The sequence below is a fragment of the Gymnoscopelus microlampas genome (genome assembly GCF_963454915.1).
Source record: "Gymnoscopelus microlampas genome assembly, chromosome: 15".
NCBI classification, from domain to species: domain Eukaryota; kingdom Metazoa; phylum Chordata; class Actinopteri; order Myctophiformes; family Myctophidae; genus Gymnoscopelus; species Gymnoscopelus microlampas.
The window spans coordinates 35,754,607-35,774,026 of record NC_139952.1 but is presented as its reverse complement, the minus strand read 5'-3'; positions in this window follow the sequence as shown (position 1 = coordinate 35,774,026).

Below are 19,420 nucleotides of genomic sequence, written 5' to 3'. Positions count from 1 at the left end.
AGTGGTGGAAGAAGTACTCACATTTTTTACTGAAGTAAAAGTATCAATACCCTATTGTAGATTCGAAATACTCTGTTACAAGTACAAGTCTGGTATTCAAAATCGACTTGAGTAAAAGCACAAAAGTATTGGCATCAAAATATACTTAATGCACCAAAAGTAAAAGTACTCATTATGTAGAAGGTTTTTAAATGTATGAAAAATCTTTGAAAATAACATATCTACAAGCTCACCACCTGTCGCAAAGCGATGCGTTGTGAAGTGGTAGATCGACTATTTTCAAATTACCAAAGTATATATAATTTATATGGGTCCGAAGAAATGTTTTAATAATAATCAAAATCTACGAAGTAACTAGTAGCTAAAGTTGTCAAATAATTATAGTGGAGTAATTATTGCCTGTGAGATGTAGTGGAGTAGAAGTAAAATTATTGAAAATTGGAAATACTCTAGTTACTTTGCACAACTGCTAGAAAACAAGTCTTATTGGAAGAAGAGAATAGGGTGCAAAGTTTTTACAAAATATTTTATTCTCCATATATCCTAAAGTCTGCATCAATATTCTATAGGGAAATGTTAAATAAACCAAGATGTGTGAAAACCTAAGATTAATATGGCAAAACGACCTTGGCTGTGAGATTACTGAAAAAAATAAAGGCAGACATTGATTTCAAATGTGGGTTGGGCTACAAGAGATAAGAGAAGTACGTTTATCCACTATAAAGTTGTACATAGATATTATTTTACACCCTTGAAACTGTTCAGATTTAAACCAAGACAATAAATGTTGGAAGTGCAAACAAACAACAAATGGGTACATTTCTACATGCATTGTGGGACCGCTCTAGGGCAGTTATTCTCAAACTTTCCGTGCCGTGACCCCCCAAAATAATTATATTTGATCGGGGACCCCCCAAAATAATTATATTTGAACTGGGGACCCCCGACCCTGACGAGCCGATCTGCACGCTCAGAAGCAAAATGTTTACCTCTTTCTTATATTATTTGACAATTTGACCAATGTTAGACCAGTTTTTCTAATATAGTTTGTTGATTACTTTTGATGCAGTAATGGTCTTTTTTCATTTAATTTATTTTTCTTTTTTTCCTGTGGGGACCCACAGGTTGAGAACCACCTCTACCTCTACCGCCGTTTTGGAAGTCGGTATTGAAATACCGATGGTGGATTCCCACATGCCACCAGGTCTTAATAAAGCAGAGATGGGATTAGTAGCAACAGGTTTTATTGTAGCAGCCTTTACCTAACTGGCAGAGTCCGCATATGAAACTTATGACAGAATCTGCTGTATTTGAAAGTACGATTGCCAGGGTAACAATGTTCCAAATAAAGATGGCAAAATATGTTGACAATCTAATCTGGAGTCTAACAATCAGAGAGATGTGGGGAGAACAGAACATGATATAATATACTTACAACATTGTCCCAAAAAACAGGATGTTATCTATGGCCCAGCCGGTAAAGGTGGCCTATGTGTATTAACTTCAAAGGTAAAGCGATGGAGCCCGCACACCAAAAAAATGTAAAATATACTTCTTTATTACAAAATTGGCAAACTTTGCTCAAACTTTTTCCTAAAATACACATAAATAGGCTAAAGGAAACTTAACTATGCACATCGACTGTGGGTGCTGGGCTAAAAAGGCTAAAACTTAAAAAAAACGGTAAAATACATACTTCTTTGTTACAACATTGACAACGTTTCAATTCGCTTGTGGATCTTCTACATGGTCATGCACACCTTTTGACACCTTTTGACCTTATAATGATGATTGTTCCCCATTGTATGTCACAAGAACAGAACATGATATACATCATTGTCCCAAAAAACAGGATGTTATCTACAGTATAGTAAAGGTGGAAGCCTATGTAAATGCCTATGTAAGCCTATGTAACTTCAAAGCGGTAGAGCCAGCCCACACATCAAAACACGGTAAAAGATACTTCTTTATTACAAAATGGGCGACTTTTTGTTCCGCTGTAGATCTTCAGGTAATTTCAGCATGCACACCTGCTGACTTCCTTATAATGATGTTCCCCATTGTAAGTGACCTTCTGTTTTTACAACAATGAAGACACAATTACAAACCAAACATTTAAAAAAGTGTTCTTCTTTCTTTTTTACAGTCTAGGTCTGTGGATAATCAGACAATCAAATGTTCTCAGTTCTTCAACATCTACATTTTTTTCTAATTTCTTCCTTTCAAAATTTCAACTCAACTTACATTCACTATGTATATTACAGAATCAAAAATCATGACACATGGGCCCTATATCTTGCCTTACCCCTTATGCCTAAAAGTTTTTTAGTATTGTGAAAAGCATTTTAAAATAATTTAGTTCAAATAGGCATAGCCGATCGACATCGACACGTTGTGAGGTTATAGATCGACTATTTGAACTATTTTCAAATGTTTTTCAAAATAGTAAAACATACCTAAAAGGTTATGGCATAAGGGGTAAGGCGCCACGCAAGATAAGGCCCACCTATTCTGGTGGGCGCATGCACCGAAAATAGCAGATCTATCTTGCAACAACAACAAACAAACAAACAAACAAACAAACAAAACAAAAAACATACATTTTACACAACACTGATGATAGACATAGTGCTGTGATGAAGCTCTAAAAAAGTGTATTCTGCCACAAAACTTTATACAATTTGTAGTGGGGGTTCCCCTGCTTCATCTCTTTCACTCAGGAGTCCTTGACCTGAAAAAACGTTGAAGACGGCTGGAATAGAGGGACAGATGGGCTGTCATTGTTTAAGAAACGTTCTGCCCGAGTAAAAAAAAAAGAAAACGATTTGCACATCCACAAGCTCATAGAGCTTGTCTATCAAAGAATCATGGAAAGGAAACGTGTCTTTTGGCAAAGCACTTTGAAGTGTTCCAAAATGCAGGTTTAGACCGGGAAAGCATCACTATTTTAGATTTTAATCACTTTAACCATTATATTATACGAGTGCCGCACTATGAGCTTGTAGATCTGCTATTTTTAAAAAATTAAAAAAAAAGAAACTTCAAAGAGGTAGAGCCTGCACACCCAAACAACTGTAAAAGATATATGAAGCATTGCGGTAGTTCATGCAGGACACGGAAGTCTTGTACGCCTCAGCTGTAATCAGCTGTCAGTCAGCTGATGTGAACATCAGCCTCCTATTCCCCATTCACAGCTCTGCTGGTCATTAAGTCACACATTCATACTCCAATCACAGCTCCTTAACAAAGAGGTTCCTCTAAATACGGCTTTGTATTCACTAGGTCTCTGCTTATCTTGCTGCCTGCTCCATTGCTGCTTAGCTGCCTCCTCCACCCCAGGCTCCACCTTTTGATTAGTATGAGTATGGCATAGGCTCAAATACTTGTGATTTATATCAATTCAAACTAATATGTCAATGTATTGCTTATTGTTTGATATTGTATCCCTATGGGGGTTTTGCTTAACCTGCCCACTACATTTGATTGGGTAAAGCGCGGCCTGCTTCCTGATCTGATAGCACGCCCACTTGTAACCAATGCGCATGGGTTGTCAACACGGCTACTGACAGATTCAAACGCAGAGCAGAATCTGTTCTTGAGAGATTAGGTTTTGCTTAACATTCCCTGATTTTGCTTGGCATGCTGCTTGGACTAAATTTAGGGAATATCTCCAAGAGCGGTTTGTTGCAATAAATGGTTAAATCTACTTTGACCTGACTGAAAGTTCTTTATTACAACATTGACAACGTTTCGATCCGCTTGTGGATCCTTCTACATGGTCATTTGAGCAAGCACACCTCCTCACATTTCCTTATAATCATGTGTATTCCCCCATTGTTCCCCATCTAAAGTGACCTAGAGAACACTGGTTCTCAACCTGTGGGTCGGGACCATCAGGGGGGTCCTCAAATTATTTTGTGGGGGTCCCCAGATGACAGTGAAGTGAGACCTTTTTATTACGTAAAAATAGAAACGAAGAAAAAGACCATTGCTGCATCAAAAGTAATCAACAAATTATACTATAAAAACTGGTCAAACATTGGCCAAATTGTCAAATATTTATAAGAAAGAGTCAAAAAGCTTTGTAGATCTGCTATTTTCACAATATGTATCTGTGGAACTGAGTCAAACTAAATAATAATAATATTCCTCAACTCCTACAATTCCAAGTGCTTGTCAGGGTGGGGCGTCCCCAGTTCAAATATGATTATTGTGGGGGGTCCCCAGTTCAAATATGATTATTTTTGGGGTCCCCAGTTCAAATATGATTATTTTGGGGGGTTGCGGCCTGAAAAGGTTGAGAACCAATGACCTAGATGGGATACCATTGATAATGTGTTTACAAGTGCAATGAATACACAATACAGACCTGTTTAAAACATTTTAAAAGGTGTTCCTTTTTCACCAGAATAATAATCATAAAGGCCTGTCTTGGTCTGTGGGTTACCAGACATTCAAATTGTCTCAATCCCTCAATATTTTTAACCCTTTCAACAAAAGGGTTATCCTGAACAGTGCATACAGTCAGCTAGAGATAATAAGCACACAGACGTCACGCAGGAAAAGACCGGTAAGATCCACTGACACAAGTACTGTACATGTTGTTTCCTGCAGTAGGCTACTCCCTATGGTGAAGGAATTTTGAGAACGTAATAAAAAAACATTGGCATTTAGTAAACACAGATCCACAGTTATGCAATGTCTTCAAAAGGTGGTATACAAACGTCCTCCTAATTTGAGAAATCTATTTGGCTCCTAATTTGAGAAATCAGATTTAGCTCCTTTTAGAAAACCTTTCTAGATGTCCCAGATGGTAATTATTGGTTTACCATAATTACCGCTAACCACTTAAACCCTCCCGTGTATAGTTGGTTGACCGGAGTCCCCCAGGGGTTAACATCTAGCCTACATACTGTCAGTTCATCAGCCCTGCCATTACCTGGCCTCTCCCCACTTTCCTCTTTCCCTAATCCAGTGGTTTTCAGACCGTGACCCCCCAAAATTATTATATTTGAACTGGGGACCCCCCCCCCCCCACTCAGTTCCACAGATAAACATTGTGAAAATAGTCTATCTACAAGCTCAATGTGAGCTTGTAGATATGCTATTTTCACAATGTTTGCCTCTTTCTTGACAATATTATTTGACAATTTGGTATATAGTATACTTTGTTGATTACCTTTGATGCAGTAATGATGGTCTTTTTCCTTCTTTTCTTTCTGTTTTTGTAGGTATGGAAAAGGTCTTCAAAGTACTTAACTTGTCACTTCACTGTCATCTGGAATAAAATTATACTTACAAGAGATTGGTAAAATCCCAACAAGGCAACGCTAAGACAATATATACGTAAACAGGTACCTCTATGTGCAAACCGAATTTACAATTTAGGCATTAGCAGACGCTTTTTATTAACGATTTACAGTAAGCGAGGTAAACACACACATCAAATGCAGAGAGACAGTGTAGTGCCTCAGTAATTTAGGATCATAGGTAAACCATGCAAGAACCTAGCATCAGTCTGTAACAAATGTTGGTTCACCATAGATCAAACGTATTAAAACCAGTGATGGAAGAAGTACTCACATTTTTAACTTAAGTAAAAGTATCAATACCGCAATTTAGAAATACTATGTTACAAGTATAAGTCTGGTATTTTAAGTAGATGTACTAAGTTACTTTACACCACTGATTAAAACTTACACTTACTAACTTACTTAAAAATTACAGTAAGCGAGGTAAACACACACATCAAATGCAGAGAGACAGTGTAGTGCCTCAGTAATTTAGGATCATAGGTAAACCATGCAAGAACCTAGCATCAGTCTAAAAAATATAATATAAAAAAAAAATCTGTACATTGAAATAATAGAAACTATAGGATGCCAGGTCAACAAATGAACCTATAGATCAGTCTAAATAAAGTCTAAATGACATTTTAACCTTTTTAATTTTTTAACCTGCATATGGTCGTCAAGGCTAGGTCAAGTGCTACGGGCTAAAGTGGAATCTGAAGACATGGTTCTGCAGATTATCTTCAATTTAAATTTTACAATTTAGGCATTTAGCAGACACTCTTAATCCAGAGGGATTTACAGTGAGAAAGGTTAACACAAGGTAATACATCAAATGCAGAAAAATAGTAATCTATTAGTAATAAAAGTCATAATCTTCTAATCAATAATAATAATAATAATAATAATAAACTTTATTTGTATAGCACCTTTCATGACATGAAATGCAGCTCAAAGTGCTTTACAGAGCAAGAATACAATTACAGAAAAAGTAATTGAAAGTAAAGTAAAATTAAAACTAATTTAACATATTGCAAAAAAGAAAAGCAAAAGCATAAAACAATATTAAAATAAAAGCAAAAAAAAGCAGTGAATCAGGCAAAACAGTGAGATTAAAAAAAAAAATACTAAAAGCAAGAGTGAAGAAATAGGTCTTGAGCCGTGCTTTAAAGCTATCCACAGAGGCGTGTAATGTGGGAGTTTATTCCACGCCGTCGGTCCGTAGAAGTAGAATGATGCTTCACCGTGTTTTGGGGGCGGTGTAACCGCCCCCTATAAGTGATTTTTGGACACTGACCAATCCTGCACCGTGATTGGCCAATAGTCTACAACGCAGTCTACACCCCTAACCCTTCCACAGTCAATGCAAATCTATACTTTTGCAAAGTCAGCCAATCACATTACAGCTAGTGTCATCACCACTAGCTGTAATGTGATTGGCTGACTTTGCAAATTCAGGACTGTGATTGGCTAGCGAAACACATGACACATGTGCAGCCCTATGAATAGCAGTATGGACTTAAAAAAAAGTCAGTTGGAGGCAGGCAGTCATATGTAGGAAGGTGCCAGACCATTTAGAGCTTTATAAACAAGTAAAATAATTTTAAAAACTTTCTACAGTCAGGTTACCGAGTGTACTTATTATTGATTCTTTCTGCTCACTAGAACCAATTATGAGAACTTCTGTTATGAAATGCTGAATGAGAGTGAATGAGCATAAGATTCAGAAAGTGCACATGATGATGGACCGTCAACACGTAGTGTATAGCACAGGTCAACACGTCTCTGTAACTGGTCTTTCTCTGCAGTCAGTTGGTTATATCTGGACTGTAAATTGTTTTTCTCTGCAGTCAGTTGGTTATATCTGGACTGTAAATTGTTTTTCTCTGCAGTCAGTTGGTTATGTCTGGTCTGTAACTGGTTATAACCGTCCTGTAACTGGTTATAACCGTCCTGTAACTGGTCTTTCTGTTCAGTCAGGTTGTTGTGTCTGTTCTGTAACTCGTCAATACTGCTCTGTAGTTGTTGTCTCTCCACCATGTTGGACTGATCTGTAAAATGAAAGATCCACTATTTAAAAACACAATTTTTAAAATTATAATAATGTCCAACTACCAAAGCTGCTACAGCTTATTTTTCTGCAACTCAAACTATTACTATAGCTAATAATATACAGTATATTTTATGAGGTATAATCTCTGCTAGTGTATGTACTGTAACAAATGTTGGTTCACCATAGATCAAACGTATTAAAACCAGTGATGGAAGAAGTACTCACATTTTTAACTTAAGTAAAAGTATCAATACCGCAATTTAGAAATACTATGTTACAAGTATAAGTCTGGTATTTTAAGTAGATGTACTAAGTTACTTTACACCACTGATTAAAACATATATTTATGAAACCTGACTTACGGAGAGATAGTGGGACAGCAATGTTCAGGAGAGCTAGAACAGCACAAAGCAATCCAACACCGACTCCAACCCGGTTGTACCGTCTTCTGCTTCTGTCTGGAGGACACACACACACACACACACACACACACACACACACACACACACACACACACACACACACACACACAGTTGGTTAAATATTTGAACCTTCTTGTTTAAAAGGTTAAAAAGTATACATTTTTGTGATTTTTAGTTTTAGTAGCATCTCTTACCAGACTGCTGTATCTTCTGTAGATCTTCCTCCTTCTTGGGCTCCGGCTCAATATTTTCATAGGTCGCATCGCCCATATGTTGGAGGTCAAGGTCTTCATAATGGCCTTCTATAGATATTTCTGCTTGGATTCTTTTCGCTGTTGTCATGGTGTCAACAATATCGAAGTGATCTTCCCGACTTTATGAATTTAATTCTTGCAGGTATTTCATCCGGTCCACCTCGTCACAGCACTCTGAACTATTGAGATGTGTGGTCTGTCTTTTATTTCCTTGCCTCTTCCTCCTTTATTTTGGTTTGCTCTGCCTTCCTCTTTTTAAAATACTAAAGACAACACATTGCAGGTCCTCCTTTTTTTTCTTGAAACTTCTGTCAAACTCCATAATAAATGTGATGGTAGGGATCAGGTTATTTTGGTATAGGACACAAAAAACTAGAACGAAATGGAAGGAATTAAGAGTGAACCAAAACTACGGATGCTCAGGCTGTTCAATCCCTACATGAGAACATTACTTCCACGGGCAAATACAGGGAGCAACAACACAGATCAAAGTGGGCAAATTCATAAGGGACACCATTGATTATCATGACAACAAAGGGGTGGTGGAAGAAGTACTCACATTTTTTACTTAAGTAAAAGTATCAATACCCTATTGTATTAATACAAGTCCGGTATTGAAAATGTACTTGAGTAAAAGCACAAAAGTATTGGCATCAAAATATACTTGTACCAAAAGTAAAAGTATCTCATTATGCAGAAGGTCTTCAGTTTTCAATGTATAAAAACATCTTCGAAAATAGCATATCTACAAGCTCACAATTTCGCAAAGCGATGCGTTGTGGAGTTGTAGATCGTCTATTTTCAAATTTGAAATGTTAAATAAACCAAGATGTGTGAAAACTAAGATTAATATGGCAAAAGACCTTGGCTGTGAGATTACTGAAAAATTAACAGCAGACATTGATTTTAAATGTGGGTTGGGCAAGAGATGCGAGAAGTGCGTTTATCCACTATAAAGTTGTACATTGATATTATTTTACACCCATGAAACTCAGAATGGGTTTAACCCAAGACAATAAATATTGGATGTGCAAACAAACAACAAATGGGTACATTTCTACATGCATTGTGGGACTGCTCTAGGGCAGTGGTTCTCCCTTCTTTCCGGGCCGTGACCCCCCAAAATAATCATATTCGATCTGGCGACCCCCCAAAATAATCATATTTGAACTGGGAACCCCCCTGTTTTTTACCAGAAAAAAATATCCCAATAATGTCCAAATTCAGAAAGACTATAAAAAAAAGACCATTGCTGCATCAAATGTAATCGACAAACTATACTATAAAAACTGGTCAAACTTTGGCCAAATTGTCAAATAATTATAAGAAAGAGGCAATAATTGTGAAAATAGCCGATCTACAAGCTCACTTTTTAAAACATTTTAAAAGGTGTTCTTTTTTTACCAGAAAAAAATATCATAAAGGCCTGTCTAGGTCTGTGGGTTTACCATAACAATTATCATAAAGGCCTGTCTAGGTCTGTGGGTTATCAGACATTAAAATTGTCTCAATTCCTCAATATTTTAAAACCTTTAGGCAAAAGGGTTATCCTGAATAGTGGATAAACAATGTTCAAAATAAAGATGCCGAAATATGGGAAGATGTTGACAATCTAATCAGGAGTCTAACAATCAGAGAGATGTGGGGAGAACAGAACATGAGATAATATACTTAGAACATTGTCCCAAAAAAACAGGATGTTATCTATCGCCCAGCCGGTAAAGGTGGCGGCCTATGTGTATTAATTTCAAAGCGGTGGATCTTCTACAAGGTCATTTGAGCAAGCACACCTGTTGACACTTCCTTATAATGATGTTTGTTCCCCATTGTCCCCCATCTAAAGTGACCTAGAGATCAGTGGTTCTCAACCTGTGGGTCGGGACCCTCAGGGGGGGTCCACAGATGACAGTGAAATGAGACCTTTTTAATACCTAAAAAAAAAAAAAAAGAAAGAAAGAAAACTGGAAAAAGTGCACCTCGGAGCACAGGTCTCAGCCAGATCAGGTAGGTTAGTGTGGGCCAGCAATGTTCGCCAATTAGGCCGGAATGTGAAAAATAGGACGGATCGGACAGAACCGTCTTGATCACTTGACTAAAGAGATGATACCGATTTGCGTGATGTTTGGATAAAATCTGAAGGAGCAGTGTCAACAAATGCGTTTTGCAAAAAGCAGCCTCCTGGTGGCGCTATAACAGGCAAATGTGAAACATTTGGGAAAGAGGTTCTGAATTGGACACACGGACGGACGGACGGATAGGGTGCAAAACATACTCTCTCGCCAGGCCGAAAGACTATAAAAAAGACCATTGCTGCATCAAATGTAATCGACAAACTATACTATAAAAACTGGTCAAACATTGGCCAAATTGTCAAATAATTATAAGAAAGAGGCAATAATTGTGAAAATAGCCGACCTTTTAAAACATTTTAGAAGGTGTTCTTTTTTTTACCTGAAAAATAATCATAAAGGCCTGTCTAGGTCTGTGGGTTATTATCAGACATTAAATTTGTCTCAATTCCTCAATATTTTAAAACCTTTCGACAAAAGGGTTATCCTGAACAGTGGATAAACAATGTTCCAAATAAAGATGGCAAAATATGGGAAGATGTTGACAATCTAATCAGGAGTCTAACAATCAGAGAGATGTGGGGAGAACAGAACATGATATAATATACTTAGAACATTGTCCCAAAAACCAGGATGTTATCTATCGCCCAGCCGGTAAAGGTGGCGGTCTATGTGCATTAATTTCAAAGCGGTAGAGCCCGCGCACAAAAAAAATGTAAAAGATACTTCTTTATTACAAAATGTGCAACTTTTCGATCCGCTTGTGGATCTTCTACATGGTCATTTGAGCAAGCACACCTGTTGACACTTCCTTATAATGATGTTTGTTCCCCATTGTCCCCCCATCTAAAGTGACCTAGAGATCAGTGGTTCTCAACCTGTGGGTCGGGACCCTCAGGGGCGTCCCCAGATGACAGTGAAATGAGACCTTTTTAATACCAAAAAAACAACGAAGAAAGGAAGAAAATAAAAAAAGACCATTGCTGCATAATTATAACAAAAGGGCGAGAATTGTGAAAATAGCCGATCTGCAAGTGCAATGAATACACAATACAGACCAGTTTAAAACATTTTAAAAGGTGTTCTTTTTTCACCAGAATAATTATCATAACGGCCTGACTAGGTCTGTGGGTTATCAGACATTCAAATTGTCTCAATTCCTCAATATTTTTAACCCTTTCGACAAAGGGGTTATCCTGAACAGTGGATAAAGTCAGCAAGAGATAATAAGTACACAAACGTCATGCAGGAAAAGTGTCTTATTAAAAGACAGGTAAGATCCACTGACTCAAGTACTGTACATGTTGTTTCCTGCAGTAGGCTACTCCCTATGGTGAAGGAATTTGAGAACGTAATAAAAAGAAACATTGGCATTTAGTAAACACAGATCCACAGATCTGCAAAGTCTTCAAAAGGTGGTATGCAAACGTCCTCCTAATTTGAGAAATCTATTGGTGAAATCAGATTTAGCTTCTTTTTTTAGAAAAGGTACCTTTCTAGATGTCCCAGATGGTAATTATCGCTGCTGTGCCTGTGCACCACATGGTTACATGTCGCCTTTCCGACATGTCGCCTTTCCGACGTTAACGAACCCTATACCTAACCCTAACCCTAACCGCACGCGGAAGCCACTAGTCGGAGTAGTGAGATGTCGGAATGGAAGGCGGTTACCCACCACATACAACCATCCACATACAGGGAAGAAAATAAAAAGACTAGAAAAAGTGCTCCTTGGAGCACAGGTCTCCGCCAGGTCAGGTAGGTTATTGTGGTCTCCTGGTGGTGCTATAATAGGCCAATGTGAAAAGGGTGCCATTTCTTCTTAGGCCATTCGTGGCAATCAGACACTGCATTCATGATTTGAGGCATTTTGTTCCAAAAATGTGTTTTGCTATATTAGACCTGCTGGTGGCGCTATAACAGGCCAATGTGAAAAGGGTGGCATTTTGTCCTCGGCGTAGTGGGAATGAGCGTGAAAAAAATCACGGTAATAGCACGCTGCGTTCATGATTTGAGGCATTATTGTGTTCAAAAACGCAAACGCCAATGTTAGCCAATCAGGATGGAATATGGAAAATCGGACGGATCTGTGGTGATCACATGACTATATGGTCTGTACCGATTTGTGTGATGTTTGGACAACATCTGTAGGAGTAATATCAAACCCTAAACACAGGTGTACCTGGATTGGCCATGTCCTCAGAATGGACATCAACGTGATCCCAAGAATCACATTACACTGGACCCCAGAAGGGAGGCCTAAAATGACATGGTGTAGTAGAACGATAGAGAAGGAGCTCCAGCAACAACAACAGAGCTGGGGGACCATAGAGAAGATGGCCAAAGACAGATGGAAGTGGAGAAACTTTGTTGCTGCCCTATGCGCCAGCCGCCGTAATGGGGATAAGTAAGTAAACTCACAACAGCTTGTAGATCAGATAAAGTGCTCATGTGGCCTATATAGTCGCTTCTTTTGGGCTTGTTTTCCTACACCTAGTTGCTTATTTCTCACATTTACATCTCATGACATTGTATTTTGGCATACTGCCTGTGTTTGTGCGTGCTGCGCGCTTGTACTTACATGTATCTGTATGCATATGCCGCGCCGGCATCCACACACTAGTATATTGTCTCTGAGACAGAAGATAAAACCTCCACTGTCTGCATACAAATGGACACAAATCAATTCTTAAGATCCATCATGATTACCAATGAACGCTAGCTTTCTAGTATTATGTCTCTGAGCAGGGTGCTCCCTCTGATGGAGAGATTGACAAAGCTGCGTGTGTGTGTGTGTGTGTGTTTGTGTGTGTGTGTGTGTGTCTCTGTCTCTCTCTCTCTTCCCTTTTTTGGGTATATCATTACAGTCTGTAAGTTATAATGTGCTGTTCTGCTGAGCTTATACGTTATGACCAGCGCTTATAATACTTCATGAACATAAACCTTGTTATTATAAGTTGTTATGCATAATTATAAACGCAACAAGTGTTATAAGGGCATTATAAATGTGATTATAATTATATACCCGACCCTTAATTAAAGTGTTCAAAAATATAGTACATCTACAAGCTAAAATGCATCTGGTTGTGAGCCCTTTAGATTGCCATTTTCGCTATGAATACAGGGGTGCCTTCAGATTTTTACTACAAAAAGTTTGAAAATCACTGGCCTGGTAGAAGCAGAAGGTAATCAGCAAGTGTGAGAAGGAATAAGGTTATTCTTATAGGTTTTCTTTCTTCTCCCAATCATACTTAACCCATTCAAACCGGGAAAGCATCTGTCATTTTAGATTTTAACCACTTAAACCATTATTTTATACTTTGACGTCACTTAGTGCCACGCTATGAGCTTGTAGATCTGCTATTTTGTGAAAAGCATGAACATTTGTGCAAATCTTTCATTATATATATATATATATATATATATATATATATTATATATATTTACTTAAATCTTTGCTTCGGGGGGGTTCCTGGAACAGCATGTATTGATATGGGCGTCGGTGGTCAAATACATATAATTTTGGGGGTCCTTGACATGGAAAAAGTTTGAGCACCACTGATATAGCAACATAGGCTTTTCAGAAAACAGTTAGGAATTAGAAGACAATTTTGTAGAAAATCGGCCTCAGATCTTAATGGGTTAATCTTCAACCCTCTTTCAATCACTTTCTTAGTGACTTGCCGTTTCCTTCCTCTCATTTCTCTCTCTCTCTCTCTCTCTCTCTCTCTCTCTCTCTCTCTCTCTGTCTCAATTCATCCCTCCATCTCTTCTGTTTCTCATTTCCGCAATTTTGTTTCATGTCAGCGAGATGATTAGGGTGCCAAGGTTACCTGAGAGCTGTTGCTATGGTGACCAGGTCTCTATGATGTTTTTTTTTTGCCGACTTCCTCTTCTTCTTCTTCATTCTCTCCAGGTCTTCCTCCCCACAGTCTTTTGTAATCTTTCACTATCCAGGATTTACCGGTAGGCACATATCCTTCACATTCATACAGATACACACATTCACACCACGGTGCTCCCAGAATCTCAGAAATTAATACTGTATGTTCAGCTGACACAGCTGAACATACAGTATACTGTAGTATATCAAATTATTTGGTCGACTGTCCTAATTTTATCCATGTCGACTTGAATGGTTTGCTCTCTCTCCATCAACAGATTGTGCAATGACAAGAGAGCTGAGGTCAGGTGCACACATTTTATGAAGCATTGCATTAGTTCATCATGCAGGACACAGTAGCTGTATTCAGCTTGTCAGTCTGCTGATTGAATAAGTGTTTCTAATCAGCCAGACATTCTAGCATCAATCAAAGCCCTTTCTCACAACAAGGCAGTCTGTTTAAATATGGCTCCCTCCTACACTCCATCTCTGCGACTCCAAATCTGCCACACATAGCAAAACTGTGCCTCCAGCACCCCAGCCTCAGCCATTCTAGTTAAGAGTTCTTGCATGGCTCAAAAGTTAAATGAAATTCAATGTCTTTCTTTGCTCTTGTATACCCATGTATGGGTGGATGTCTGCATTGTGCTCCCTGATTTAGCTAAGAGTGGAGCCAGGTATACATTTATTTTTGAGGAAACCAATTTCAGTAAGGTATGAACTTGCTGACCTTTTGTCGTCCAAGCCATGTTGGAGTGGTGTGTGGTTACAGACAGGATCCCCGAAACCTTCAGGTTGCTTTTGAACGGACTATACACAGAAGCGTCTATTTTTTTCAAACTGCGTCTACCCGCGGTGACGGAGAAACCAATACCATATTTTCCGCCATGGTGACTTCAGAGCAAATTCAACCTTGTTAGCAGACCCGTGGCCTTCAGGGAATTTATGAACAATTTTTGGTCTGAGTCTGATCACCATCCGTAGACCCCTTAATAACTTAATCTCCGTCCAATGGTACCGTCCCTGACTTGAAGACAACGTATGACCCTGGAGGTGCCACAGTTATAAGAAGGGGAGGGGCAGAGGGGCTCCCTCATTCTACTGGCCTACTCGCAAAAAATCTATTTGGTCGCTAACCTTACAGTGTACACATTTTATGTCACTTGTACTTGTTAAATCCTCAAATGACCCATGACCCTTACGAGACAACCTGTCCTAGCCTACTCCTTTGTCTAGAGTAATGTGCTGATGCTCACCCGACCCCAACGCAACTCTGCGTTTGTCCCAAGTCTAGTCACACAAAAGAAATTACTATTTTTAACTACTTTCAGTATCATACAAAGTTAGTGCATTCACATCATCTCATCAGCTACATTCTCTAACTACTGTATGTGAAGTGTAAGTTTTTATCAGTGGCGTAACAGCCATTCCTTCCGAAGAAACCTAGTCTATTTAACTTTGTAGCACTAACTCAGAAATTAGGCTTTTTGAAAGTTTAAAAGCTTCCTTTTATTTGGTGGGATTACAAATGTGTATTTAACAATACCAATCCAAATAGAAATAAAAATAGAAATAAACTCTAGGAAGGTTTCATGTCGATCTGGTCAGATTTACAAATGCCATAATTTGGGCTTGTTTTAAAATGATGTAGAATTTACATAACATTTTTTGGAAGAGAAGATTCCATTTAGATCTCATTCAGCCTTAAGTACAGGCCAGCCAGTCTATATGAGAAGACGAAGGTTTGAGAAGTCAGTTTGTCTGTGTATGTGGTTGTTTTCAACACCCACAAAAACCCTTACTTTGCACCTGTTCCGACTGCTTGGGGGGGGGGGGGGGATTTCCCCCAAGATGTGTATCTTATACATTATATTAATTCAGTAAAAGCAATTATGCTTTATATTAGCAGCAATTACATATATGTGTCAATTAAATTATTAAAAACGACACGTTAAATAAAAGAGAAAATCTAATGATTCAGGCTTGCATGTGTGTGTGTAACCTTTGGTCAAATCTCTGATATCTTGGGTATTTTCTGATCTCACTAATCAGTCATGACCACAGACTTTGTGTCACATAGCGTGTGCAGCTCACATACAGGAAATGCAAAACCACAAAGTCCTCGAAATAACTGCCACAGCAGTTATTTCAACCAGTCAATATCATATTCCTTCTTTAGGCAAATCAAGTGATAATATCGTTTTAAGCCTATGTCCTGAGCTGTAAAACATAAATTACGTTATAATACACTCCCATATTTCCAACAGACTTGAGATGTGCTGGAGCGACAGTAGGTGGACTGTGCCGTTATTCAAAGTTATGTTATCATTGCATGTTAATGCATTTTTCAAATCATTTTAAAGCATGTATTGATTTGAAAAGATTCACGAGGTTGTGGTTACCGTTACCTCAATTATTCTGGTAAGTTTGGTAATGTTTTAATGAAGAAAATGTGAACAAAGGTGAAATCTAAACATAACGTACTAATAATTCATATTTATATACAATATACGGTATGACTATATACTATATTAACCATTTACCCATGCAAGTACCCAAATGGACCTGTATTAATCTTTTGCCGCTACTTTTATTCATTTTATCATGTACATTCAGGTTGAATGTTTGTTTGTATTTTTTCACAGTTTTTCTGCTCATTGTGATAACAGAAAGAAAGCAGGAAAAACACATTGATAGAAGTCTGGAGCGATGACAAAGCACCGCAGAAACCAGGCCAAACTGCAATTATAATGGGAGAGAATATTGATCTCATCTAGATACAGTGGATGCCTACCGCCCGCACGCCCGCACGCACGGACGCACGGACGGACGGACGCACGCACGCACGCACGCACGCACGCAGTTACCTGTCTGTCTACCTGTTACAGTAGGCGGCTGAAAGGAATCCTATGGGCCTTTACAGAGGCACCACTGAGAGCATCCTGACTGGATGCATCACTGCCTGTCATGGGAACTGCAATGTCCTCAACCCCAAAGTGCTACAGAAGGTCAGACGGTCTGTCCGTAAAGCCCATAAGATTATCAAGGGAAATGGGGTATTTTTGTTACAGTACATTTGCACATACTGTATGTGAAATGTGTCCTCTACATTTAACCCAATTATTCGGAGCAGTGGGTTCTATCAAAACGGCACTGTTAGGGGTTACTGTAAGTGTCTTGCTCAAGGACACATCAACACATAGGCCGGGGCCAGGGGGCAAACCGGGGACCTTCTGATTCCAACTTCTGACTTCTGACTCTCTGGCCATTCAGCTATGGCAGCCCCACATCAAAGATGCCAGCCACCCTAACCATGAACTGTTCAACTGCTACCATTTGGCAAGCAGTACTGTAGCCTCAAGGCCCAGACCAGCAGGCTCCGGGACAGATTGTTTTTCCCCCCACCAGACAACCATGGCTTATAAACAGTGGACATTAACAGCCTATTGCCTGCCTGTCTGTCTGTCTGTCTGTCTGCCTTTTACACAAACACACTCAGATCCAGCTGTGTGCATACACAATCCCACACAAAGGCAAACAACCAAATACACAAAATAATAATACAGTAACGTTATATACACAAATAAAACTATTTTATAAATTGAATCAGCTTTGCGATCGGATTTGAATACACTACAACACTCGCTCGCAGCTAATAAATGACTACTCAACAAGACTAAATCTTACCCTATGATCTTTGGTACTCGCCAGAGCATCACATACGTACATCTGAAGCTCATTCATGTGCTATATAGATGGTACACCACTGGAAAGAGATGAACACGCCAAAAACTTCGGCATTTGACTCTTAACTTTCATTTCAATGTCATATCGAATATATGGTTAGGAACATTTAACTCAATATTGGTGTTCATTACCGTTCCAGAAACTAATTTACTTTTTTTGTTAGAAACAAGTTCATATTGCAACTTATTTTATCATCATTGGATTCGCCTATCAAGTTGCATGCAAAACTAATCAAAAGCGCTTTCCTCTCAATACAGTTTATAATATACTGCGCAGATTTGTTATTGTCTGTTACCATTGCCCTCACCATTATTAGAAGACAGGGCCACTGGTTACAGTTTATTTTAAAATGTATACATTTCAGTTATCCTCAGTATTTAAAACAATTATGATACCTTTCTCCTCTAATTATCATTTGATGCTCTCTGCACAGCTCTCTTCTGTTCCTGCAGTTTCAAAAACAATAGCTAAAAAGGCCATTACGTTTTAAAGCTTCATCTGATCATCTTTTTATCTGTTAAAAAAGGCACTGTCTTCTTATTATGTGATCACTTGAACAATGAACATACTATAATTATTACACTATGTAATTATGATTTTATTTTTCGTCACTTTTGGTATTGTTCTATGACTGATGATGTTGTGTTGTTTTTCTTAACTGTATTTATTTTCTTTGAGGATCCCCTCAAACACACACACACACACACACACACACACACACACACACACACACACACACACACACACACACACACACACACACACACACACACACTGTACCTTACATATACTCCACATTATTTAAATAAACAAAACAAAGGCACCTTACATTGTACAATAGTTATTTTATTTTTTATTACTATTTTGACTGCTATGTCAATTACTTTATTGCTATTTTTGCTATCTTCTTTGCTCCAATGGTGGAAGCCAAAACCCAAGAATTTGACTCTCTTATACGTGTATAATGGGATGTAAGAAAACATATTTTGGAATCTTCATCTTGAGGCACTCATACAAGTAATTACAACTAAACAAAGACATATAAAAGCACATAAGAACATTTGAAACCTACACAGTAAAATCCTCAGTAAAAAAAAAAGAAAAAATTACCCAAATGGATCTGTGAGTTCTTTTTTTTAACGTTATGTTTATTGAGCTTTTTCCAGCACAAGGATAGACAGATGAAAACATCATTTCAACACATCAGTTTTTTTGTCATGATGACGCTGTCACTGTTATTTTCAGCCAGCACACTATCGTGCAAAGGGATATACACCAGGCTTAACTCACTCTATTTTCAATCCAATGTTTCAATTCAAAGGGGCTTTATTGGCATGAGAAAACATACGTTTACATTGCCAAAGCAATCTCTCTCAACCCTTGCTATACTGTACTTGCTCCTTCAGTTATTCAAGTGCTCTTATTGATTGAGTCACCTTGGCTGCGTGTGCGTGCGAGCGCGTGAATAGAGATGTATTTGGGTATTGTCTCTTGATTGACCTCCCAGTGATATGTTTTATAATTAGGCCTTTCAGTATAAAACACACACGCGCACGCACAATGGGTGTGTTTTGTCTTCTGCTATGCTACCACAGTGACTCAGCCAACCAATTTGAAGGTTCTGAAAACACCGTTATAATTGTCTAATCTTCAACAACAGGTGGCACATACAGAAATACATCATGTGACACTGAAGCCTGA